Consider the following 27,196-nt stretch of genomic DNA (forward strand, 5'->3'; position numbering starts at 1 on the left):
ATTGTTTCATAACTGCTCTAGCAAAATTAAGTTCAAATCTGTGGGTTGAATGCTTAAAGCACAGGGAAGTTTCTGAGAATGCTTCTGTCTAGTTTTTAGGTGAAGATATTTCCTTTTCCAGTTTAGGCCCCAAAGCACTCAAAATATCCACTTGCAAATTCTTCAAAAAGAGTGATTGAAAACTGTACTATCAAAAGGCAGTATCAGCAGTGTGAGTTGAATGCACTCATCAGGAGAAGTTTCTGAGAATACTTCAATCTTGTTTTTATGTGAAGTTATTTCCTTTTCCAGGATAGGCATCGAAGCACTCCAAATATCCAGTTGCAGATTCTACAAAAGAGTGTTTCCAAACTGCGCTATCAAAAGGAAGTCTGAACTCTGTGAGTTGAATGCATCAGTCACAGGGAAGTTTCTGACAATGCTTCTGTCTAGTTTTTATTTGTAGGTATTTCCTTTTCCAGTGTAGGCGTCAAACCGCTCCAAATATCCACTTACAGATTCTACAAAAAGAGTGTTTCAAAACTGCTCTCTCAAAAGGAAGGTTCAACACTGTGAGTTGAATGCATTCATCAGAAAGAAGTATCTGAGAATGCTTCTGTCTAGTTTTAATGTGAAGATATTTTCTTTTCAATCATAGGCCTCAAAGTGCTCCAAATATCCTCTTGCAGAGTCTACAAAAAGAGTGTTTCAAAACTGCTCTATTAAAAGTCAGGTTCCAGTCTGTGAGTTGAATGCACGCATCACAACGAAGTTTCTCAGAATACTTCAATCTAGTTTTTATGTGAAGTTATTTCCTTTTCCAGTATAGGCCTCAAAACCCTCCAAATATCCACTTGCAGATTCTATGAAAAGAGTGTTTCAAAACTGTTCTCTCAAAAGGAAGGTTCAGCTCTGTGAGTTGAATGTGTAAAGCACAGGGGAGTTTCTGAGAATGCTTCTGTCTAGTTTTTAAGTTAAGATATTTCCTTTTCCAGTTTAGGCCTCAAAGAACCCCAAATATCCACTTGCAAATTCTACAAAAAGAGTGATTCAAAGCTGTTTTATCAAAAGACAGTATCAACTCTGTGAGTTTAATGCGCTCACCTCAAAGAAGTTTCTGAGAATGCTACAATCTAATTTTTATGTGAAGTTTTTTACTTTTCAAGCATACGACTCAAAGCACTCCAAATATTCAAATGCAGAATCTACAAAAAGAGTGTTCCCAAACTGTGCTATCAAAAGGAAGGTTGAACTCTGTGGGTTGAATGCATTTGTCACAGGGAAGTTTCTAAGAATGCTTCTGTCTAGCTTTTATGTGAAGGTATTTCCTTTTCTAGTGTAGGCATCAAACCACTCCAAATATCCACTTCAAGATTCGACAGAAAGATTGTTTCAAAACTGCTCTATCAAAAGGAAGCTTAAACTCTGTGACTTGAATGCCCACATCACAAAGAAATTTCTGAGAATGCTTCTGTTTAGATTTATATGAAGATAGTTACATTTCTAGCATAGGAACCAAAGTGCTCCAAATATACAATTGCAGATTCTACAAAAAGATTGTTTCAAAACTGCTCTATGAAAAGGAAGGTTCAACCCTGTGAGTTGAATGCGCTCAACACAAAGAAGTTTCTGAGAATGCTTCTGTCTAGTTTTTATGTGAAGATATTTCCTTTTAAAGCATAGGACTCATACACTCTAAATATCCACTTGCAGATTCTACAAAAAGAGTGTTTCAAAACTATTCTCTCAAAAGGAAGATTCAATTCTGTGAGTTAAATGCACACAAAACAAAGGAGTTTCTGAGAATGCTTCTGTCTAGTTTTTATGTGAAGATATTTCCTATTCTAGCATAGGCCTCAAAGCGCTCCAAATATCCAATTGCAGATTCTACAAAATGGGTGTTTCAAAACTGCTCTATCAAAAGGAAGGTTCAACCTTGTGAGTTGAATGCACACATCACAAAGAAGTTTCTGAGAATGCTTCTGTCTAGTTTTTATGTGAAGATATTTCCTTTTCCAGCGTAGGCCTCAAAGGGCTCCAAATACCACTTCCAGATTCTACAAAAAGAGTGTTTCAAAACTGCTCTATCAAAAGGAAGGTTTAAGTCTGTGAGATGGTAGCACACATTACAAAGAAGTTTCTGAGAATGCTTGAATGTAGCTTTTATATGATGTTATCTTCTTTTCCAGCATATGAATCAAAGAGTCCAAAATATCCAATTGTAGATCCTACAAAAAAGTATTTCAAAACTGTTCCATCAAAAGGAAGGTTGAACTCCATCAGTTGAATGCATAAAGCACAGGCAAGTTTCTCAGAATGCTTCTGTTTAGTTTTTATGTGAAAATATTACATTTTCCTGTGTAGGCCTCAAAGCACTCCAAATATCCACTAGCAGAGTCTACAAAAAGAGTGTTTCAAAACTGATCTTTCAAACGAAGGTTCAACTCTGTGAGTTGAATGTGCACATCATAAAGAAGTTTCTGAGAATGCTTCTGTCTATTCTTTATGTGAAGATATTTCGTTTTCCAGCATAGGCCTCAAATCGCTCCAAATATCCACTTGAAGATTCGGCAAAAAGAGACTTACAAAACTGTTCTATCAAAAGGAAAATTCAACTCTGGGAGTTGAATGCACTCATCCCAAAGAAGTTTCTAAGAATGCTTCTGTCTATTTTTTTATGTGAAGATGTATCCTTTTCCAGAATAGGCCTCAAAGCACTCCAAATATGCCCTTGCAGACTCTACAAAAAGAGTGCTTCAAAACTGCTCTCTCAAAACGAAGGATCAAATCTGTGAGTTGAATGCATAAAGCGCAGGGAAGTTTCTGAGAATGCTTCGGTCTGGCTTTTAATGTGAAGATATTGACTTTTCCAAGGCAGGGCTAAAAGCATTCCAAATATCCACTTGCATATTCCATTAAAAGAGTGTTTCAAAACTTTTCTATCTAAAGGAAGGCTCAACTCTGTGGGTTGAATGTGCACATCACAAAGAAGTTTCTGAGAATGCTTCAGTCAAGTTTATATATGAAGATAATTCCTTTTCCATCATAGGCTTCAAAGCACACAAAATATCCACTTGCAGAATCTACAAAAAGAGAGTTTCAAAACTGTTCTATCAAAAGGAAGGTTCAACTCTGTGACTTGAATGCACTCATCACAAAGAAGTTTCTGAGAATGTTTCTGTGTAGTTTTTATGTGAAGATATTTCCTTTTCCATCATAGGCCTCAAAGCACTTCAAATATCCACTTGCAGATTCTACAAAACGAGTGTTTCAAATCTATTCTATCAAAAGGAAGGTTCAAGTATATGAATTGAATGCACTCACCACAAAGAAATTTCTCAGAATGCTTCTGTCTAGTTTTTATATGAAGATATTTCCTTTTCCAGCATGTGCCTCAAAGCACTCCAAATATCCACTTGCAGATTCTACAAAAAGTGTGTTTCAAAACTGCTCTATCAAAAGGAATCTTCAACTCTGTGAGTTGAATGCATGCATGAAAAAGAAGTTTCTGAGAGTGCTTCTGCTTAGTTTTTTGTGAAGATAATTCCTTTTCCAGCATAGGCCTCAAAGCACACCAAATATCCACGTGCAGATTCTACAAAAATAGTGATTCAAAACTGCGCTACCAAAAGGAAGGTTCAGCTCTGTGAGTTCAATGTGCTCAACACAAAAAAGTTTCTGAGAATGCTTCTGTCTAGTTTTTATGGGAAGTTATTTCCTTTTCAACCATAGGCCATAAAGTGGTCCAAATATCCTCTTGCGTATTCTACAAAAAGTGTGTTTCAAAACTATTCTATCAAAAGGAAGGTTCAATTCTGTGAGTTGAACGCAGTCAAGACAAAGGAGTTTCTGAGAATGCTTCTGTCTAGTTTTTATGTGGAGATATTTCCTTTTCCAGCATAGGCCTCAAAGCACTCCAAATATCCACTTACAGATTCTACAAAAATAGTGTTTCAAAACTATTCTATCAAAAGGAAGGTCCAAGTCTGTGAGTTGAATGCACTCATCACAGAGGAGTTTCTGAGTATGCTTCTGTCAAATTTTTATGTGAAGATATTTCCTTTTCCAGCATAGGCCCCAAAGCGCTCCAAATATCCACTTGCAGATTGTACAAAAAGGGTGTTTCAAAACTGTTCTATGAAAGGGAAGGTTCAAATCTGTGAGTTGAATGGATTCTTACCAGCGAAGTTTCTGAGAATACTTCTGTCTAGTTTTTATATGAAGATATTTCCTTTTCCAGCATAGGCCCCAAAGCGCTAAAATTATCCAATTGCACATTCTACAAAAAGGTTGTTTCAAAACTGCTCTATCAAAAGCAGGTTCAAATTCGTGAGTTGAATGCGCTCATCAAAAATATGTTTCTGAGAATGCTTCTGTCTAGTTTTTATGTGAAGATATTTCCTTTTCCAGCATAGGCCTCAAAGCGCTCCAAGCATCCACTTCCAGATTCTACAAAAAGAGTTTTTCAAAACTATTCTGTCAAAGGGAATGTTCAACTCTGTGAGGTGAATGCACTCATCACAGAGAAGTTTCTGAGAATCCTTCCGTCTAGTTTTTATGTGAGGGTATTTCGTTTTCCATCATAGGCCTCAACTACAAAAAGAGTGTTTCAAAACTGCTCTATCAAAAGGAATGTTCAAGTCTGAGAGTTCAATGCAGTCATCACAAAGAAGTTTCTGATAATGCTTCTGTCTAGTTTTTTTGAAGATATTTCCATTTCCAGCATAGGCCTCAAAGTGCTCCAAATATCCACTTACAGGTTCTACAAAAAGTGTGTTTGAAAACTGCTCTATCAAAAGGAAGGTTCAACTCTGTGAATTGAATCCACTTATCAAAGAGAAGTTTCTGAGAGTTCTTCTGTTTACTTTTTATGTGAAGATATTTCCCTTTCCATCATAGGCCTCAAAGTGCTCAAAATATCCAATTGCACATTCTACAAAAAGAGTTTTTCTGAACTTCGCAATCCAAAGGAAGGTTTAATTCTGTGAGTTGAATGCGTAAAGCACAGTGTATCTTGTGAGAATGCTGCTGTCCAGTTTTAATGTGAAGATATTTCCTTTTCCAATGTAGGCCTCAAAGCACTGCAAATATCCACCTGCACATTCTATTAAAAGAGTGTTTCAAAACTGCTCTGTCAAAAGGAAGGTTGAAGTCTGTGAGTTGAATGCGATCATCCAAAGAAGTTTCTGAGAATGCTTCTGTCTAGTTTTTATGTGAAGATATTTCCTTTTCCAGCGTAGGCAACAATGTGCTCCAAATATCCACTTGCAGATTCTACAAAAAGGGTGTTTCAAAACTGCTCTATCAAAAGCAGGTTCAACTCTGTGAGTCGAATGCGCTCATCAAAAAGATGTTTCTGAGAATGCTTCTGTCTAGTTTTTATCTGAAGATATTTCCTTTTCCAGCATTGGTCTGAAAGCGCTCCAAATATCCACTTGCAGATTCTACAAAGAGAGTGTTTCAAAACTATTCTGTCAAAAGGAATGTTCAACTCTGTGACGAGAATGCACTCATCACAGAGAAGTTTTTGAGAATGCTGCTGTCTAGTTTTTATGTGAAGGTATTTCGTTTTCCATCATACGCCTTAACTACAAAAAGAGTGTTTCAAAACTGCTCTATCAAAAGGAAGGTTCCAGTCTGTGAGTAGAAGGCACTCATCACAAAGAAGTTTCTGAGAATGCTTCTGTCTAGTTTTTATATTAAGATATTTCCTTTTCCAGCGTAGGCCTTAAAGCACTCCAAATGTCCACTTGCTGATTCTACAAAACGGTGTTTCAAAAGTTCTCTACCAAAAGGTAGGTTCACCTCTTTGAATTGAATGCATTCATCACAAAGAAGTTTCTGAGAATGCTTCTTTCTAATTTTTATGTGAAGATATTTCCTTTTCCAGCATTGGCCTCATAGCGCTCCAAATATCCAATTGCAGATTCTACAAAAAGAGTGTTTCAAAGCTGTTCTATCAAAAGGAAGGTTCAACTCTTTGAGTTGAAAGCACTCATCACAAGGAACTTTCTGAGAATGCTTCTGTCTAGTTTTTATGTGAAGATATTTGCGTTTCCTGTGTAGACCTCCAAACGCTCCAAATATCCACTTGCAGTTTCTACAAAAAGAGTGTTTCAAAGCTGTTCTATCAAAAGGAAGTTTCAACTCTCTGAGTTGAAAGCACTCATCACAAGGAACTTTCTGTGAATGCTTCTGTCTAGTTTTTATGTGAAGATATTTGCGTTTCCTGTGTAGACCTCAAAACGCTCCAAATATCCACTTGCAGATTATACAAAAAGAGCGTTTAAAAACTGTTATATCAAAACGAAGGTTCAACTCTATTAGTTGAATGCACTCATTGCAAAGAATTTTCTGAAAATGCTTGTCTAGTTTTTATTTGAATATATTTCCTTTTCCAGTATAGGCCTCAAAGCGCTCCAAATATGCATTTGCAGATTCTACAAGAAGATTGTTTCATAACTGCTCTAGCAAAATTAAGTTCAAATCTGTGGGTTGAATGCTTAAAGCACAGGGAAGTTTCTGAGAATGCTTCTGTCTAGTTTTTAGGTGAAGATATTTCCTTTTCCAGTTTAGGCCCCAAAGCACTCAAAATATCCACTTGCAAATTCTTCAAAAAGAGTGATTGAAAACTGTACTATCAAAAGGCAGTATCAGCAGTGTGAGTTGAATGCACTCATCAGGAGAAGTTTCTGAGAATACTTCAATCTTGTTTTTATGTGAAGTTATTTCCTTTTCCAGGATAGGCATCGAAGCACTCCAAATATCCAGTTGCAGATTCTACAAAAGAGTGTTTCCAAACTGCGCTATCAAAAGGAAGTCTGAACTCTGTGAGTTGAATGCATCAGTCACAGGGAAGTTTCTGACAATGCTTCTGTCTAGTTTTTATTTGTAGGTATTTCCTTTTCCAGTGTAGGCGTCAAACCGCTCCAAATATCCACTTACAGATTCTACAAAAAGAGTGTTTCAAAACTGCTCTCTCAAAAGGAAGGTTCAACACTGTGAGTTGAATGCATTCATCAGAAAGAAGTATCTGAGAATGCTTCTGTCTAGTTTTAATGTGAAGATATTTTCTTTTCAATCATAGGCCTCAAAGTGCTCCAAATATCCTCTTGCAGAGTCTACAAAAAGAGTGTTTCAAAACTGCTCTATTAAAAGTCAGGTTCCAGTCTGTGAGTTGAATGCACGCATCACAACGAAGTTTCTCAGAATACTTCAATCTAGTTTTTATGTGAAGTTATTTCCTTTTCCAGTATAGGCCTCAAAACCCTCCAAATATCCACTTGCAGATTCTATGAAAAGAGTGTTTCAAAACTGTTCTCTCAAAAGGAAGGTTCAGCTCTGTGAGTTGAATGTGTAAAGCACAGGGGAGTTTCTGAGAATGCTTCTGTCTAGTTTTTAAGTTAAGATATTTCCTTTTCCAGTTTAGGCCTCAAAGAACCCCAAATATCCACTTGCAAATTCTACAAAAAGAGTGATTCAAAGCTGTTTTATCAAAAGACAGTATCAACTCTGTGAGTTTAATGCGCTCACCTCAAAGAAGTTTCTGAGAATGCTACAATCTAATTTTTATGTGAAGTTTTTTACTTTTCAAGCATACGACTCAAAGCACTCCAAATATTCAAATGCAGAATCTACAAAAAGAGTGTTCCCAAACTGTGCTATCAAAAGGAAGGTTGAACTCTGTGGGTTGAATGCATTTGTCACAGGGAAGTTTCTAAGAATGCTTCTGTCTAGCTTTTATGTGAAGGTATTTCCTTTTCTAGTGTAGGCATCAAACCACTCCAAATATCCACTTCAAGATTCGACAGAAAGATTGTTTCAAAACTGCTCTATCAAAAGGAAGCTTAAACTCTGTGACTTGAATGCCCACATCACAAAGAAATTTCTGAGAATGCTTCTGTTTAGATTTATATGAAGATAGTTACATTTCTAGCATAGGAACCAAAGTGCTCCAAATATACAATTGCAGATTCTACAAAAAGATTGTTTCAAAACTGCTCTATGAAAAGGAAGGTTCAACCCTGTGAGTTGAATGCGCTCAACACAAAGAAGTTTCTGAGAATGCTTCTGTCTAGTTTTTATGTGAAGATATTTCCTTTTAAAGCATAGGACTCATACACTCTAAATATCCACTTGCAGATTCTACAAAAAGAGTGTTTCAAAACTATTCTCTCAAAAGGAAGATTCAATTCTGTGAGTTAAATGCACACAAAACAAAGGAGTTTCTGAGAATGCTTCTGTCTAGTTTTTATGTGAAGATATTTCCTATTCTAGCATAGGCCTCAAAGCGCTCCAAATATCCAATTGCAGATTCTACAAAATGGGTGTTTCAAAACTGCTCTATCAAAAGGAAGGTTCAACCTTGTGAGTTGAATGCACACATCACAAAGAAGTTTCTGAGAATGCTTCTGTCTAGTTTTTATGTGAAGATATTTCCTTTTCCAGCGTAGGCCTCAAAGGGCTCCAAATACCACTTCCAGATTCTACAAAAAGAGTGTTTCAAAACTGCTCTATCAAAAGGAAGGTTTAAGTCTGTGAGATGGTAGCACACATTACAAAGAAGTTTCTGAGAATGCTTGAATGTAGCTTTTATATGATGTTATCTTCTTTTCCAGCATATGAATCAAAGAGTCCAAAATATCCAATTGTAGATCCTACAAAAAAGTATTTCAAAACTGTTCCATCAAAAGGAAGGTTGAACTCCATCAGTTGAATGCATAAAGCACAGGCAAGTTTCTCAGAATGCTTCTGTTTAGTTTTTATGTGAAAATATTACATTTTCCTGTGTAGGCCTCAAAGCACTCCAAATATCCACTAGCAGAGTCTACAAAAAGAGTGTTTCAAAACTGATCTTTCAAACGAAGGTTCAACTCTGTGAGTTGAATGTGCACATCATAAAGAAGTTTCTGAGAATGCTTCTGTCTATTCTTTATGTGAAGATATTTCGTTTTCCAGCATAGGCCTCAAATCGCTCCAAATATCCACTTGAAGATTCGGCAAAAAGAGACTTACAAAACTGTTCTATCAAAAGGAAAATTCAACTCTGGGAGTTGAATGCACTCATCCCAAAGAAGTTTCTAAGAATGCTTCTGTCTATTTTTTTATGTGAAGATGTATCCTTTTCCAGAATAGGCCTCAAAGCACTCCAAATATGCCCTTGCAGACTCTACAAAAAGAGTGCTTCAAAACTGCTCTCTCAAAACGAAGGATCAAATCTGTGAGTTGAATGCATAAAGCGCAGGGAAGTTTCTGAGAATGCTTCGGTCTGGCTTTTAATGTGAAGATATTGACTTTTCCAAGGCAGGGCTAAAAGCATTCCAAATATCCACTTGCATATTCCATTAAAAGAGTGTTTCAAAACTTTTCTATCTAAAGGAAGGCTCAACTCTGTGGGTTGAATGTGCACATCACAAAGAAGTTTCTGAGAATGCTTCAGTCAAGTTTATATATGAAGATAATTCCTTTTCCATCATAGGCTTCAAAGCACACAAAATATCCACTTGCAGAATCTACAAAAAGAGAGTTTCAAAACTGTTCTATCAAAAGGAAGGTTCAACTCTGTGACTTGAATGCACTCATCACAAAGAAGTTTCTGAGAATGTTTCTGTGTAGTTTTTATGTGAAGATATTTCCTTTTCCATCATAGGCCTCAAAGCACTTCAAATATCCACTTGCAGATTCTACAAAACGAGTGTTTCAAATCTATTCTATCAAAAGGAAGGTTCAAGTATATGAATTGAATGCACTCACCACAAAGAAATTTCTCAGAATGCTTCTGTCTAGTTTTTATATGAAGATATTTCCTTTTCCAGCATGTGCCTCAAAGCACTCCAAATATCCACTTGCAGATTCTACAAAAAGTGTGTTTCAAAACTGCTCTATCAAAAGGAATCTTCAACTCTGTGAGTTGAATGCATGCATGAAAAAGAAGTTTCTGAGAGTGCTTCTGCTTAGTTTTTTGTGAAGATAATTCCTTTTCCAGCATAGGCCTCAAAGCACACCAAATATCCACGTGCAGATTCTACAAAAATAGTGATTCAAAACTGCGCTACCAAAAGGAAGGTTCAGCTCTGTGAGTTCAATGTGCTCAACACAAAAAAGTTTCTGAGAATGCTTCTGTCTAGTTTTTATGGGAAGTTATTTCCTTTTCAACCATAGGCCATAAAGTGGTCCAAATATCCTCTTGCGTATTCTACAAAAAGTGTGTTTCAAAACTATTCTATCAAAAGGAAGGTTCAATTCTGTGAGTTGAACGCAGTCAAGACAAAGGAGTTTCTGAGAATGCTTCTGTCTAGTTTTTATGTGGAGATATTTCCTTTTCCAGCATAGGCCTCAAAGCACTCCAAATATCCACTTACAGATTCTACAAAAATAGTGTTTCAAAACTATTCTATCAAAAGGAAGGTCCAAGTCTGTGAGTTGAATGCACTCATCACAGAGGAGTTTCTGAGTATGCTTCTGTCAAATTTTTATGTGAAGATATTTCCTTTTCCAGCATAGGCCCCAAAGCGCTCCAAATATCCACTTGCAGATTGTACAAAAAGGGTGTTTCAAAACTGTTCTATGAAAGGGAAGGTTCAAATCTGTGAGTTGAATGGATTCTTACCAGCGAAGTTTCTGAGAATACTTCTGTCTAGTTTTTATATGAAGATATTTCCTTTTCCAGCATAGGCCCCAAAGCGCTAAAATTATCCAATTGCACATTCTACAAAAAGGTTGTTTCAAAACTGCTCTATCAAAAGCAGGTTCAAATTCGTGAGTTGAATGCGCTCATCAAAAATATGTTTCTGAGAATGCTTCTGTCTAGTTTTTATGTGAAGATATTTCCTTTTCCAGCATAGGCCTCAAAGCGCTCCAAGCATCCACTTCCAGATTCTACAAAAAGAGTTTTTCAAAACTATTCTGTCAAAGGGAATGTTCAACTCTGTGAGGTGAATGCACTCATCACAGAGAAGTTTCTGAGAATCCTTCCGTCTAGTTTTTATGTGAGGGTATTTCGTTTTCCATCATAGGCCTCAACTACAAAAAGAGTGTTTCAAAACTGCTCTATCAAAAGGAATGTTCAAGTCTGAGAGTTCAATGCAGTCATCACAAAGAAGTTTCTGATAATGCTTCTGTCTAGTTTTTTTGAAGATATTTCCATTTCCAGCATAGGCCTCAAAGTGCTCCAAATATCCACTTACAGGTTCTACAAAAAGTGTGTTTGAAAACTGCTCTATCAAAAGGAAGGTTCAACTCTGTGAATTGAATCCACTTATCAAAGAGAAGTTTCTGAGAGTTCTTCTGTTTACTTTTTATGTGAAGATATTTCCCTTTCCATCATAGGCCTCAAAGTGCTCAAAATATCCAATTGCACATTCTACAAAAAGAGTTTTTCTGAACTTCGCAATCCAAAGGAAGGTTTAATTCTGTGAGTTGAATGCGTAAAGCACAGTGTATCTTGTGAGAATGCTGCTGTCCAGTTTTAATGTGAAGATATTTCCTTTTCCAATGTAGGCCTCAAAGCACTGCAAATATCCACCTGCACATTCTATTAAAAGAGTGTTTCAAAACTGCTCTGTCAAAAGGAAGGTTGAAGTCTGTGAGTTGAATGCGATCATCCAAAGAAGTTTCTGAGAATGCTTCTGTCTAGTTTTTATGTGAAGATATTTCCTTTTCCAGCGTAGGCAACAATGTGCTCCAAATATCCACTTGCAGATTCTACAAAAAGGGTGTTTCAAAACTGCTCTATCAAAAGCAGGTTCAACTCTGTGAGTCGAATGCGCTCATCAAAAAGATGTTTCTGAGAATGCTTCTGTCTAGTTTTTATCTGAAGATATTTCCTTTTCCAGCATTGGTCTGAAAGCGCTCCAAATATCCACTTGCAGATTCTACAAAGAGAGTGTTTCAAAACTATTCTGTCAAAAGGAATGTTCAACTCTGTGACGAGAATGCACTCATCACAGAGAAGTTTTTGAGAATGCTGCTGTCTAGTTTTTATGTGAAGGTATTTCGTTTTCCATCATACGCCTTAACTACAAAAAGAGTGTTTCAAAACTGCTCTATCAAAAGGAAGGTTCCAGTCTGTGAGTAGAAGGCACTCATCACAAAGAAGTTTCTGAGAATGCTTCTGTCTAGTTTTTATATTAAGATATTTCCTTTTCCAGCGTAGGCCTTAAAGCACTCCAAATGTCCACTTGCTGATTCTACAAAACGGTGTTTCAAAAGTTCTCTACCAAAAGGTAGGTTCACCTCTTTGAATTGAATGCATTCATCACAAAGAAGTTTCTGAGAATGCTTCTTTCTAATTTTTATGTGAAGATATTTCCTTTTCCAGCATTGGCCTCATAGCGCTCCAAATATCCAATTGCAGATTCTACAAAAAGAGTGTTTCAAAGCTGTTCTATCAAAAGGAAGGTTCAACTCTTTGAGTTGAAAGCACTCATCACAAGGAACTTTCTGAGAATGCTTCTGTCTAGTTTTTATGTGAAGATATTTGCGTTTCCTGTGTAGACCTCCAAACGCTCCAAATATCCACTTGCAGTTTCTACAAAAAGAGTGTTTCAAAGCTGTTCTATCAAAAGGAAGTTTCAACTCTCTGAGTTGAAAGCACTCATCACAAGGAACTTTCTGTGAATGCTTCTGTCTAGTTTTTATGTGAAGATATTTGCGTTTCCTGTGTAGACCTCAAAACGCTCCAAATATCCACTTGCAGATTATACAAAAAGAGCGTTTAAAAACTGTTATATCAAAACGAAGGTTCAACTCTATTAGTTGAATGCACTCATTGCAAAGAATTTTCTGAAAATGCTTGTCTAGTTTTTATTTGAATATATTTCCTTTTCCAGTATAGGCCTCAAAGCGCTCCAAATATGCATTTGCAGATTCTACAAGAAGATTGTTTCATAACTGCTCTAGCAAAATTAAGTTCAAATCTGTGGGTTGAATGCTTAAAGCACAGGGAAGTTTCTGAGAATGCTTCTGTCTAGTTTTTAGGTGAAGATATTTCCTTTTCCAGTTTAGGCCCCAAAGCACTCAAAATATCCACTTGCAAATTCTTCAAAAAGAGTGATTGAAAACTGTACTATCAAAAGGCAGTATCAGCAGTGTGAGTTGAATGCACTCATCAGGAGAAGTTTCTGAGAATACTTCAATCTTGTTTTTATGTGAAGTTATTTCCTTTTCCAGGATAGGCATCGAAGCACTCCAAATATCCAGTTGCAGATTCTACAAAAGAGTGTTTCCAAACTGCGCTATCAAAAGGAAGTCTGAACTCTGTGAGTTGAATGCATCAGTCACAGGGAAGTTTCTGACAATGCTTCTGTCTAGTTTTTATTTGTAGGTATTTCCTTTTCCAGTGTAGGCGTCAAACCGCTCCAAATATCCACTTACAGATTCTACAAAAAGAGTGTTTCAAAACTGCTCTCTCAAAAGGAAGGTTCAACACTGTGAGTTGAATGCATTCATCAGAAAGAAGTATCTGAGAATGCTTCTGTCTAGTTTTAATGTGAAGATATTTTCTTTTCAATCATAGGCCTCAAAGTGCTCCAAATATCCTCTTGCAGAGTCTACAAAAAGAGTGTTTCAAAACTGCTCTATTAAAAGTCAGGTTCCAGTCTGTGAGTTGAATGCACGCATCACAACGAAGTTTCTCAGAATACTTCAATCTAGTTTTTATGTGAAGTTATTTCCTTTTCCAGTATAGGCCTCAAAACCCTCCAAATATCCACTTGCAGATTCTATGAAAAGAGTGTTTCAAAACTGTTCTCTCAAAAGGAAGGTTCAGCTCTGTGAGTTGAATGTGTAAAGCACAGGGGAGTTTCTGAGAATGCTTCTGTCTAGTTTTTAAGTTAAGATATTTCCTTTTCCAGTTTAGGCCTCAAAGAACCCCAAATATCCACTTGCAAATTCTACAAAAAGAGTGATTCAAAGCTGTTTTATCAAAAGACAGTATCAACTCTGTGAGTTTAATGCGCTCACCTCAAAGAAGTTTCTGAGAATGCTACAATCTAATTTTTATGTGAAGTTTTTTACTTTTCAAGCATACGACTCAAAGCACTCCAAATATTCAAATGCAGAATCTACAAAAAGAGTGTTCCCAAACTGTGCTATCAAAAGGAAGGTTGAACTCTGTGGGTTGAATGCATTTGTCACAGGGAAGTTTCTAAGAATGCTTCTGTCTAGCTTTTATGTGAAGGTATTTCCTTTTCTAGTGTAGGCATCAAACCACTCCAAATATCCACTTCAAGATTCGACAGAAAGATTGTTTCAAAACTGCTCTATCAAAAGGAAGCTTAAACTCTGTGACTTGAATGCCCACATCACAAAGAAATTTCTGAGAATGCTTCTGTTTAGATTTATATGAAGATAGTTACATTTCTAGCATAGGAACCAAAGTGCTCCAAATATACAATTGCAGATTCTACAAAAAGATTGTTTCAAAACTGCTCTATGAAAAGGAAGGTTCAACCCTGTGAGTTGAATGCGCTCAACACAAAGAAGTTTCTGAGAATGCTTCTGTCTAGTTTTTATGTGAAGATATTTCCTTTTAAAGCATAGGACTCATACACTCTAAATATCCACTTGCAGATTCTACAAAAAGAGTGTTTCAAAACTATTCTCTCAAAAGGAAGATTCAATTCTGTGAGTTAAATGCACACAAAACAAAGGAGTTTCTGAGAATGCTTCTGTCTAGTTTTTATGTGAAGATATTTCCTATTCTAGCATAGGCCTCAAAGCGCTCCAAATATCCAATTGCAGATTCTACAAAATGGGTGTTTCAAAACTGCTCTATCAAAAGGAAGGTTCAACCTTGTGAGTTGAATGCACACATCACAAAGAAGTTTCTGAGAATGCTTCTGTCTAGTTTTTATGTGAAGATATTTCCTTTTCCAGCGTAGGCCTCAAAGGGCTCCAAATACCACTTCCAGATTCTACAAAAAGAGTGTTTCAAAACTGCTCTATCAAAAGGAAGGTTTAAGTCTGTGAGATGGTAGCACACATTACAAAGAAGTTTCTGAGAATGCTTGAATGTAGCTTTTATATGATGTTATCTTCTTTTCCAGCATATGAATCAAAGAGTCCAAAATATCCAATTGTAGATCCTACAAAAAAGTATTTCAAAACTGTTCCATCAAAAGGAAGGTTGAACTCCATCAGTTGAATGCATAAAGCACAGGCAAGTTTCTCAGAATGCTTCTGTTTAGTTTTTATGTGAAAATATTACATTTTCCTGTGTAGGCCTCAAAGCACTCCAAATATCCACTAGCAGAGTCTACAAAAAGAGTGTTTCAAAACTGATCTTTCAAACGAAGGTTCAACTCTGTGAGTTGAATGTGCACATCATAAAGAAGTTTCTGAGAATGCTTCTGTCTATTCTTTATGTGAAGATATTTCGTTTTCCAGCATAGGCCTCAAATCGCTCCAAATATCCACTTGAAGATTCGGCAAAAAGAGACTTACAAAACTGTTCTATCAAAAGGAAAATTCAACTCTGGGAGTTGAATGCACTCATCCCAAAGAAGTTTCTAAGAATGCTTCTGTCTATTTTTTTATGTGAAGATGTATCCTTTTCCAGAATAGGCCTCAAAGCACTCCAAATATGCCCTTGCAGACTCTACAAAAAGAGTGCTTCAAAACTGCTCTCTCAAAACGAAGGATCAAATCTGTGAGTTGAATGCATAAAGCGCAGGGAAGTTTCTGAGAATGCTTCGGTCTGGCTTTTAATGTGAAGATATTGACTTTTCCAAGGCAGGGCTAAAAGCATTCCAAATATCCACTTGCATATTCCATTAAAAGAGTGTTTCAAAACTTTTCTATCTAAAGGAAGGCTCAACTCTGTGGGTTGAATGTGCACATCACAAAGAAGTTTCTGAGAATGCTTCAGTCAAGTTTATATATGAAGATAATTCCTTTTCCATCATAGGCTTCAAAGCACACAAAATATCCACTTGCAGAATCTACAAAAAGAGAGTTTCAAAACTGTTCTATCAAAAGGAAGGTTCAACTCTGTGACTTGAATGCACTCATCACAAAGAAGTTTCTGAGAATGTTTCTGTGTAGTTTTTATGTGAAGATATTTCCTTTTCCATCATAGGCCTCAAAGCACTTCAAATATCCACTTGCAGATTCTACAAAACGAGTGTTTCAAATCTATTCTATCAAAAGGAAGGTTCAAGTATATGAATTGAATGCACTCACCACAAAGAAATTTCTCAGAATGCTTCTGTCTAGTTTTTATATGAAGATATTTCCTTTTCCAGCATGTGCCTCAAAGCACTCCAAATATCCACTTGCAGATTCTACAAAAAGTGTGTTTCAAAACTGCTCTATCAAAAGGAATCTTCAACTCTGTGAGTTGAATGCATGCATGAAAAAGAAGTTTCTGAGAGTGCTTCTGCTTAGTTTTTTGTGAAGATAATTCCTTTTCCAGCATAGGCCTCAAAGCACACCAAATATCCACGTGCAGATTCTACAAAAATAGTGATTCAAAACTGCGCTACCAAAAGGAAGGTTCAGCTCTGTGAGTTCAATGTGCTCAACACAAAAAAGTTTCTGAGAATGCTTCTGTCTAGTTTTTATGGGAAGTTATTTCCTTTTCAACCATAGGCCATAAAGTGGTCCAAATATCCTCTTGCGTATTCTACAAAAAGTGTGTTTCAAAACTATTCTATCAAAAGGAAGGTTCAATTCTGTGAGTTGAACGCAGTCAAGACAAAGGAGTTTCTGAGAATGCTTCTGTCTAGTTTTTATGTGGAGATATTTCCTTTTCCAGCATAGGCCTCAAAGCACTCCAAATATCCACTTACAGATTCTACAAAAATAGTGTTTCAAAACTATTCTATCAAAAGGAAGGTCCAAGTCTGTGAGTTGAATGCACTCATCACAGAGGAGTTTCTGAGTATGCTTCTGTCAAATTTTTATGTGAAGATATTTCCTTTTCCAGCATAGGCCCCAAAGCGCTCCAAATATCCACTTGCAGATTGTACAAAAAGGGTGTTTCAAAACTGTTCTATGAAAGGGAAGGTTCAAATCTGTGAGTTGAATGGATTCTTACCAGCGAAGTTTCTGAGAATACTTCTGTCTAGTTTTTATATGAAGATATTTCCTTTTCCAGCATAGGCCCCAAAGCGCTAAAATTATCCAATTGCACATTCTACAAAAAGGTTGTTTCAAAACTGCTCTATCAAAAGCAGGTTCAAATTCGTGAGTTGAATGCGCTCATCAAAAATATGTTTCTGAGAATGCTTCTGTCTAGTTTTTATGTGAAGATATTTCCTTTTCCAGCATAGGCCTCAAAGCGCTCCAAGCATCCACTTCCAGATTCTACAAAAAGAGTTTTTCAAAACTATTCTGTCAAAGGGAATGTTCAACTCTGTGAGGTGAATGCACTCATCACAGAGAAGTTTCTGAGAATCCTTCCGTCTAGTTTTTATGTGAGGGTATTTCGTTTTCCATCATAGGCCTCAACTACAAAAAGAGTGTTTCAAAACTGCTCTATCAAAAGGAATGTTCAAGTCTGAGAGTTCAATGCAGTCATCACAAAGAAGTTTCTGATAATGCTTCTGTCTAGTTTTTTTGAAGATATTTCCATTTCCAGCATAGGCCTCAAAGTGCTCCAAATATCCACTTACAGGTTCTACAAAAAGTGTGTTTGAAAACTGCTCTATCAAAAGGAAGGTTCAACTCTGTGAATTGAATCCACTTATCAAAGAGAAGTTTCTGAGAGTTCTTCTGTTTACTTTTTATGTGAAGATATTTCCCTTTCCATCATAGGCCTCAAAGTGCTCAAAATATCCAATTGCACATTCTACAAAAAGAGTTTTTCTGAACTTCGCAATCCAAAGGAAGGTTTAATTCTGTGAGTTGAATGCGTAAAGCACAGTGTATCTTGTGAGAATGCTGCTGTCCAGTTTTAATGTGAAGATATTTCCTTTTCCAATGTAGGCCTCAAAGCACTGCAAATATCCACCTGCACATTCTATTAAAAGAGTGTTTCAAAACTGCTCTGTCAAAAGGAAGGTTGAAGTCTGTGAGTTGAATGCGATCATCCAAAGAAGTTTCTGAGAATGCTTCTGTCTAGTTTTTATGTGAAGATATTTCCTTTTCCAGCGTAGGCAACAATGTGCTCCAAATATCCACTTGCAGATTCTACAAAAAGGGTGTTTCAAAACTGCTCTATCAAAAGCAGGTTCAACTCTGTGAGTCGAATGCGCTCATCAAAAAGATGTTTCTGAGAATGCTTCTGTCTAGTTTTTATCTGAAGATATTTCCTTTTCCAGCATTGGTCTGAAAGCGCTCCAAATATCCACTTGCAGATTCTACAAAGAGAGTGTTTCAAAACTATTCTGTCAAAAGGAATGTTCAACTCTGTGACGAGAATGCACTCATCACAGAGAAGTTTTTGAGAATGCTGCTGTCTAGTTTTTATGTGAAGGTATTTCGTTTTCCATCATACGCCTTAACTACAAAAAGAGTGTTTCAAAACTGCTCTATCAAAAGGAAGGTTCCAGTCTGTGAGTAGAAGGCACTCATCACAAAGAAGTTTCTGAGAATGCTTCTGTCTAGTTTTTATATTAAGATATTTCCTTTTCCAGCGTAGGCCTTAAAGCACTCCAAATGTCCACTTGCTGATTCTACAAAACGGTGTTTCAAAAGTTCTCTACCAAAAGGTAGGTTCACCTCTTTGAATTGAATGCATTCATCACAAAGAAGTTTCTGAGAATGCTTCTTTCTAATTTTTATGTGAAGATATTTCCTTTTCCAGCATTGGCCTCATAGCGCTCCAAATATCCAATTGCAGATTCTACAAAAAGAGTGTTTCAAAGCTGTTCTATCAAAAGGAAGGTTCAACTCTTTGAGTTGAAAGCACTCATCACAAGGAACTTTCTGAGAATGCTTCTGTCTAGTTTTTATGTGAAGATATTTGCGTTTCCTGTGTAGACCTCCAAACGCTCCAAATATCCACTTGCAGTTTCTACAAAAAGAGTGTTTCAAAGCTGTTCTATCAAAAGGAAGTTTCAACTCTCTGAGTTGAAAGCACTCATCACAAGGAACTTTCTGTGAATGCTTCTGTCTAGTTTTTATGTGAAGATATTTGCGTTTCCTGTGTAGACCTCAAAACGCTCCAAATATCCACTTGCAGATTATACAAAAAGAGCGTTTAAAAACTGTTATATCAAAACGAAGGTTCAACTCTATTAGTTGAATGCACTCATTGCAAAGAATTTTCTGAAAATGCTTGTCTAGTTTTTATTTGAATATATTTCCTTTTCCAGTATAGGCCTCAAAGCGCTCCAAATATGCATTTGCAGATTCTACAAGAAGATTGTTTCATAACTGCTCTAGCAAAATTAAGTTCAAATCTGTGGGTTGAATGCTTAAAGCACAGGGAAGTTTCTGAGAATGCTTCTGTCTAGTTTTTAGGTGAAGATATTTCCTTTTCCAGTTTAGGCCCCAAAGCACTCAAAATATCCACTTGCAAATTCTTCAAAAAGAGTGATTGAAAACTGTACTATCAAAAGGCAGTATCAGCAGTGTGAGTTGAATGCACTCATCAGGAGAAGTTTCTGAGAATACTTCAATCTTGTTTTTATGTGAAGTTATTTCCTTTTCCAGGATAGGCATCGAAGCACTCCAAATATCCAGTTGCAGATTCTACAAAAGAGTGTTTCCAAACTGCGCTATCAAAAGGAAGTCTGAACTCTGTGAGTTGAATGCATCAGTCACAGGGAAGTTTCTGACAATGCTTCTGTCTAGTTTTTATTTGTAGGTATTTCCTTTTCCAGTGTAGGCGTCAAACCGCTCCAAATATCCACTTACAGATTCTACAAAAAGAGTGTTTCAAAACTGCTCTCTCAAAAGGAAGGTTCAACACTGTGAGTTGAATGCATTCATCAGAAAGAAGTATCTGAGAATGCTTCTGTCTAGTTTTAATGTGAAGATATTTTCTTTTCAATCATAGGCCTCAAAGTGCTCCAAATATCCTCTTGCAGAGTCTACAAAAAGAGTGTTTCAAAACTGCTCTATTAAAAGTCAGGTTCCAGTCTGTGAGTTGAATGCACGCATCACAACGAAGTTTCTCAGAATACTTCAATCTAGTTTTTATGTGAAGTTATTTCCTTTTCCAGTATAGGCCTCAAAACCCTCCAAATATCCACTTGCAGATTCTATGAAAAGAGTGTTTCAAAACTGTTCTCTCAAAAGGAAGGTTCAGCTCTGTGAGTTGAATGTGTAAAGCACAGGGGAGTTTCTGAGAATGCTTCTGTCTAGTTTTTAAGTTAAGATATTTCCTTTTCCAGTTTAGGCCTCAAAGAACCCCAAATATCCACTTGCAAATTCTACAAAAAGAGTGATTCAAAGCTGTTTTATCAAAAGACAGTATCAACTCTGTGAGTTTAATGCGCTCACCTCAAAGAAGTTTCTGAGAATGCTACAATCTAATTTTTATGTGAAGTTTTTTACTTTTCAAGCATACGACTCAAAGCACTCCAAATATTCAAATGCAGAATCTACAAAAAGAGTGTTCCCAAACTGTGCTATCAAAAGGAAGGTTGAACTCTGTGGGTTGAATGCATTTGTCACAGGGAAGTTTCTAAGAATGCTTCTGTCTAGCTTTTATGTGAAGGTATTTCCTTTTCTAGTGTAGGCATCAAACCACTCCAAATATCCACTTCAAGATTCGACAGAAAGATTGTTTCAAAACTGCTCTATCAAAAGGAAGCTTAAACTCTGTGACTTGAATGCCCACATCACAAAGAAATTTCTGAGAATGCTTCTGTTTAGATTTATATGAAGATAGTTACATTTCTAGCATAGGAACCAAAGTGCTCCAAATATACAATTGCAGATTCTACAAAAAGATTGTTTCAAAACTGCTCTATGAAAAGGAAGGTTCAACCCTGTGAGTTGAATGCGCTCAACACAAAGAAGTTTCTGAGAATGCTTCTGTCTAGTTTTTATGTGAAGATATTTCCTTTTAAAGCATAGGACTCATACACTCTAAATATCCACTTGCAGATTCTACAAAAAGAGTGTTTCAAAACTATTCTCTCAAAAGGAAGATTCAATTCTGTGAGTTAAATGCACACAAAACAAAGGAGTTTCTGAGAATGCTTCTGTCTAGTTTTTATGTGAAGATATTTCCTATTCTAGCATAGGCCTCAAAGCGCTCCAAATATCCAATTGCAGATTCTACAAAATGGGTGTTTCAAAACTGCTCTATCAAAAGGAAGGTTCAACCTTGTGAGTTGAATGCACACATCACAAAGAAGTTTCTGAGAATGCTTCTGTCTAGTTTTTATGTGAAGATATTTCCTTTTCCAGCGTAGGCCTCAAAGGGCTCCAAATACCACTTCCAGATTCTACAAAAAGAGTGTTTCAAAACTGCTCTATCAAAAGGAAGGTTTAAGTCTGTGAGATGGTAGCACACATTACAAAGAAGTTTCTGAGAATGCTTGAATGTAGCTTTTATATGATGTTATCTTCTTTTCCAGCATATGAATCAAAGAGTCCAAAATATCCAATTGTAGATCCTACAAAAAAGTATTTCAAAACTGTTCCATCAAAAGGAAGGTTGAACTCCATCAGTTGAATGCATAAAGCACAGGCAAGTTTCTCAGAATGCTTCTGTTTAGTTTTTATGTGAAAATATTACATTTTCCTGTGTAGGCCTCAAAGCACTCCAAATATCCACTAGCAGAGTCTACAAAAAGAGTGTTTCAAAACTGATCTTTCAAACGAAGGTTCAACTCTGTGAGTTGAATGTGCACATCATAAAGAAGTTTCTGAGAATGCTTCTGTCTATTCTTTATGTGAAGATATTTCGTTTTCCAGCATAGGCCTCAAATCGCTCCAAATATCCACTTGAAGATTCGGCAAAAAGAGACTTACAAAACTGTTCTATCAAAAGGAAAATTCAACTCTGGGAGTTGAATGCACTCATCCCAAAGAAGTTTCTAAGAATGCTTCTGTCTATTTTTTTATGTGAAGATGTATCCTTTTCCAGAATAGGCCTCAAAGCACTCCAAATATGCCCTTGCAGACTCTACAAAAAGAGTGCTTCAAAACTGCTCTCTCAAAACGAAGGATCAAATCTGTGAGTTGAATGCATAAAGCGCAGGGAAGTTTCTGAGAATGCTTCGGTCTGGCTTTTAATGTGAAGATATTGACTTTTCCAAGGCAGGGCTAAAAGCATTCCAAATATCCACTTGCATATTCCATTAAAAGAGTGTTTCAAAACTTTTCTATCTAAAGGAAGGCTCAACTCTGTGGGTTGAATGTGCACATCACAAAGAAGTTTCTGAGAATGCTTCAGTCAAGTTTATATATGAAGATAATTCCTTTTCCATCATAGGCTTCAAAGCACACAAAATATCCACTTGCAGAATCTACAAAAAGAGAGTTTCAAAACTGTTCTATCAAAAGGAAGGTTCAACTCTGTGACTTGAATGCACTCATCACAAAGAAGTTTCTGAGAATGTTTCTGTGTAGTTTTTATGTGAAGATATTTCCTTTTCCATCATAGGCCTCAAAGCACTTCAAATATCCACTTGCAGATTCTACAAAACGAGTGTTTCAAATCTATTCTATCAAAAGGAAGGTTCAAGTATATGAATTGAATGCACTCACCACAAAGAAATTTCTCAGAATGCTTCTGTCTAGTTTTTATATGAAGATATTTCCTTTTCCAGCATGTGCCTCAAAGCACTCCAAATATCCACTTGCAGATTCTACAAAAAGTGTGTTTCAAAACTGCTCTATCAAAAGGAATCTTCAACTCTGTGAGTTGAATGCATGCATGAAAAAGAAGTTTCTGAGAGTGCTTCTGCTTAGTTTTTTGTGAAGATAATTCCTTTTCCAGCATAGGCCTCAAAGCACACCAAATATCCACGTGCAGATTCTACAAAAATAGTGATTCAAAACTGCGCTACCAAAAGGAAGGTTCAGCTCTGTGAGTTCAATGTGCTCAACACAAAAAAGTTTCTGAGAATGCTTCTGTCTAGTTTTTATGGGAAGTTATTTCCTTTTCAACCATAGGCCATAAAGTGGTCCAAATATCCTCTTGCGTATTCTACAAAAAGTGTGTTTCAAAACTATTCTATCAAAAGGAAGGTTCAATTCTGTGAGTTGAACGCAGTCAAGACAAAGGAGTTTCTGAGAATGCTTCTGTCTAGTTTTTATGTGGAGATATTTCCTTTTCCAGCATAGGCCTCAAAGCACTCCAAATATCCACTTACAGATTCTACAAAAATAGTGTTTCAAAACTATTCTATCAAAAGGAAGGTCCAAGTCTGTGAGTTGAATGCACTCATCACAGAGGAGTTTCTGAGTATGCTTCTGTCAAATTTTTATGTGAAGATATTTCCTTTTCCAGCATAGGCCCCAAAGCGCTCCAAATATCCACTTGCAGATTGTACAAAAAGGGTGTTTCAAAACTGTTCTATGAAAGGGAAGGTTCAAATCTGTGAGTTGAATGGATTCTTACCAGCGAAGTTTCTGAGAATACTTCTGTCTAGTTTTTATATGAAGATATTTCCTTTTCCAGCATAGGCCCCAAAGCGCTAAAATTATCCAATTGCACATTCTACAAAAAGGTTGTTTCAAAACTGCTCTATCAAAAGCAGGTTCAAATTCGTGAGTTGAATGCGCTCATCAAAAATATGTTTCTGAGAATGCTTCTGTCTAGTTTTTATGTGAAGATATTTCCTTTTCCAGCATAGGCCTCAAAGCGCTCCAAGCATCCACTTCCAGATTCTACAAAAAGAGTTTTTCAAAACTATTCTGTCAAAGGGAATGTTCAACTCTGTGAGGTGAATGCACTCATCACAGAGAAGTTTCTGAGAATCCTTCCGTCTAGTTTTTATGTGAGGGTATTTCGTTTTCCATCATAGGCCTCAACTACAAAAAGAGTGTTTCAAAACTGCTCTATCAAAAGGAATGTTCAAGTCTGAGAGTTCAATGCAGTCATCACAAAGAAGTTTCTGATAATGCTTCTGTCTAGTTTTTTTGAAGATATTTCCATTTCCAGCATAGGCCTCAAAGTGCTCCAAATATCCACTTACAGGTTCTACAAAAAGTGTGTTTGAAAACTGCTCTATCAAAAGGAAGGTTCAACTCTGTGAATTGAATCCACTTATCAAAGAGAAGTTTCTGAGAGTTCTTCTGTTTACTTTTTATGTGAAGATATTTCCCTTTCCATCATAGGCCTCAAAGTGCTCAAAATATCCAATTGCACATTCTACAAAAAGAGTTTTTCTGAACTTCGCAATCCAAAGGAAGGTTTAATTCTGTGAGTTGAATGCGTAAAGCACAGTGTATCTTGTGAGAATGCTGCTGTCCAGTTTTAATGTGAAGATATTTCCTTTTCCAATGTAGGCCTCAAAGCACTGCAAATATCCACCTGCACATTCTATTAAAAGAGTGTTTCAAAACTGCTCTGTCAAAAGGAAGGTTGAAGTCTGTGAGTTGAATGCGATCATCCAAAGAAGTTTCTGAGAATGCTTCTGTCTAGTTTTTATGTGAAGATATTTCCTTTTCCAGCGTAGGCAACAATGTGCTCCAAATATCCACTTGCAGATTCTACAAAAAGGGTGTTTCAAAACTGCTCTATCAAAAGCAGGTTCAACTCTGTGAGTCGAATGCGCTCATCAAAAAGATGTTTCTGAGAATGCTTCTGTCTAGTTTTTATCTGAAGATATTTCCTTTTCCAGCATTGGTCTGAAAGCGCTCCAAATATCCACTTGCAGATTCTACAAAGAGAGTGTTTCAAAACTATTCTGTCAAAAGGAATGTTCAACTCTGTGACGAGAATGCACTCATCACAGAGAAGTTTTTGAGAATGCTGCTGTCTAGTTTTTATGTGAAGGTATTTCGTTTTCCATCATACGCCTTAACTACAAAAAGAGTGTTTCAAAACTGCTCTATCAAAAGGAAGGTTCCAGTCTGTGAGTAGAAGGCACTCATCACAAAGAAGTTTCTGAGAATGCTTCTGTCTAGTTTTTATATTAAGATATTTCCTTTTCCAGCGTAGGCCTTAAAGCACTCCAAATGTCCACTTGCTGATTCTACAAAACGGTGTTTCAAAAGTTCTCTACCAAAAGGTAGGTTCACCTCTTTGAATTGAATGCATTCATCACAAAGAAGTTTCTGAGAATGCTTCTTTCTAATTTTTATGTGAAGATATTTCCTTTTCCAGCATTGGCCTCATAGCGCTCCAAATATCCAATTGCAGATTCTACAAAAAGAGTGTTTCAAAGCTGTTCTATCAAAAGGAAGGTTCAACTCTTTGAGTTGAAAGCACTCATCACAAGGAACTTTCTGAGAATGCTTCTGTCTAGTTTTTATGTGAAGATATTTGCGTTTCCTGTGTAGACCTCCAAACGCTCCAAATATCCACTTGCAGTTTCTACAAAAAGAGTGTTTCAAAGCTGTTCTATCAAAAGGAAGTTTCAACTCTCTGAGTTGAAAGCACTCATCACAAGGAACTTTCTGTGAATGCTTCTGTCTAGTTTTTATGTGAAGATATTTGCGTTTCCTGTGTAGACCTCAAAACGCTCCAAATATCCACTTGCAGATTATACAAAAAGAGCGTTTAAAAACTGTTATATCAAAACGAAGGTTCAACTCTATTAGTTGAATGCACTCATTGCAAAGAATTTTCTGAAAATGCTTGTCTAGTTTTTATTTGAATATATTTCCTTTTCCAGTATAGGCCTCAAAGCGCTCCAAATATGCATTTGCAGATTCTACAAGAAGATTGTTTCATAACTGCTCTAGCAAAATTAAGTTCAAATCTGTGGGTTGAATGCTTAAAGCACAGGGAAGTTTCTGAGAATGCTTCTGTCTAGTTTTTAGGTGAAGATATTTCCTTTTCCAGTTTAGGCCCCAAAGCACTCAAAATATCCACTTGCAAATTCTTCAAAAAGAGTGATTGAAAACTGTACTATCAAAAGGCAGTATCAGCAGTGTGAGTTGAATGCACTCATCAGGAGAAGTTTCTGAGAATACTTCAATCTTGTTTTTATGTGAAGTTATTTCCTTTTCCAGGATAGGCATCGAAGCACTCCAAATATCCAGTTGCAGATTCTACAAAAGAGTGTTTCCAAACTGCGCTATCAAAAGGAAGTCTGAACTCTGTGAGTTGAATGCATCAGTCACAGGGAAGTTTCTGACAATGCTTCTGTCTAGTTTTTATTTGTAGGTATTTCCTTTTCCAGTGTAGGCGTCAAACCGCTCCAAATATCCACTTACAGATTCTACAAAAAGAGTGTTTCAAAACTGCTCTCTCAAAAGGAAGGTTCAACACTGTGAGTTGAATGCATTCATCAGAAAGAAGTATCTGAGAATGCTTCTGTCTAGTTTTAATGTGAAGATATTTTCTTTTCAATCATAGGCCTCAAAGTGCTCCAAATATCCTCTTGCAGAGTCTACAAAAAGAGTGTTTCAAAACTGCTCTATTAAAAGTCAGGTTCCAGTCTGTGAGTTGAATGCACGCATCACAACGAAGTTTCTCAGAATACTTCAATCTAGTTTTTATGTGAAGTTATTTCCTTTTCCAGTATAGGCCTCAAAACCCTCCAAATATCCACTTGCAGATTCTATGAAAAGAGTGTTTCAAAACTGTTCTCTCAAAAGGAAGGTTCAGCTCTGTGAGTTGAATGTGTAAAGCACAGGGGAGTTTCTGAGAATGCTTCTGTCTAGTTTTTAAGTTAAGATATTTCCTTTTCCAGTTTAGGCCTCAAAGAACCCCAAATATCCACTTGCAAATTCTACAAAAAGAGTGATTCAAAGCTGTTTTATCAAAAGACAGTATCAACTCTGTGAGTTTAATGCGCTCACCTCAAAGAAGTTTCTGAGAATGCTACAATCTAATTTTTATGTGAAGTTTTTTACTTTTCAAGCATACGACTCAAAGCACTCCAAATATTCAAATGCAGAATCTACAAAAAGAGTGTTCCCAAACTGTGCTATCAAAAGGAAGGTTGAACTCTGTGGGTTGAATGCATTTGTCACAGGGAAGTTTCTAAGAATGCTTCTGTCTAGCTTTTATGTGAAGGTATTTCCTTTTCTAGTGTAGGCATCAAACCACTCCAAATATCCACTTCAAGATTCGACAGAAAGATTGTTTCAAAACTGCTCTATCAAAAGGAAGCTTAAACTCTGTGACTTGAATGCCCACATCACAAAGAAATTTCTGAGAATGCTTCTGTTTAGATTTATATGAAGATAGTTACAT

This window comes from Pongo abelii, chromosome 12 (assembly GCF_028885655.2).
Source record: "Pongo abelii isolate AG06213 chromosome 12, NHGRI_mPonAbe1-v2.0_pri, whole genome shotgun sequence".
Lineage (NCBI taxonomy): Eukaryota > Metazoa > Chordata > Mammalia > Primates > Hominidae > Pongo > Pongo abelii.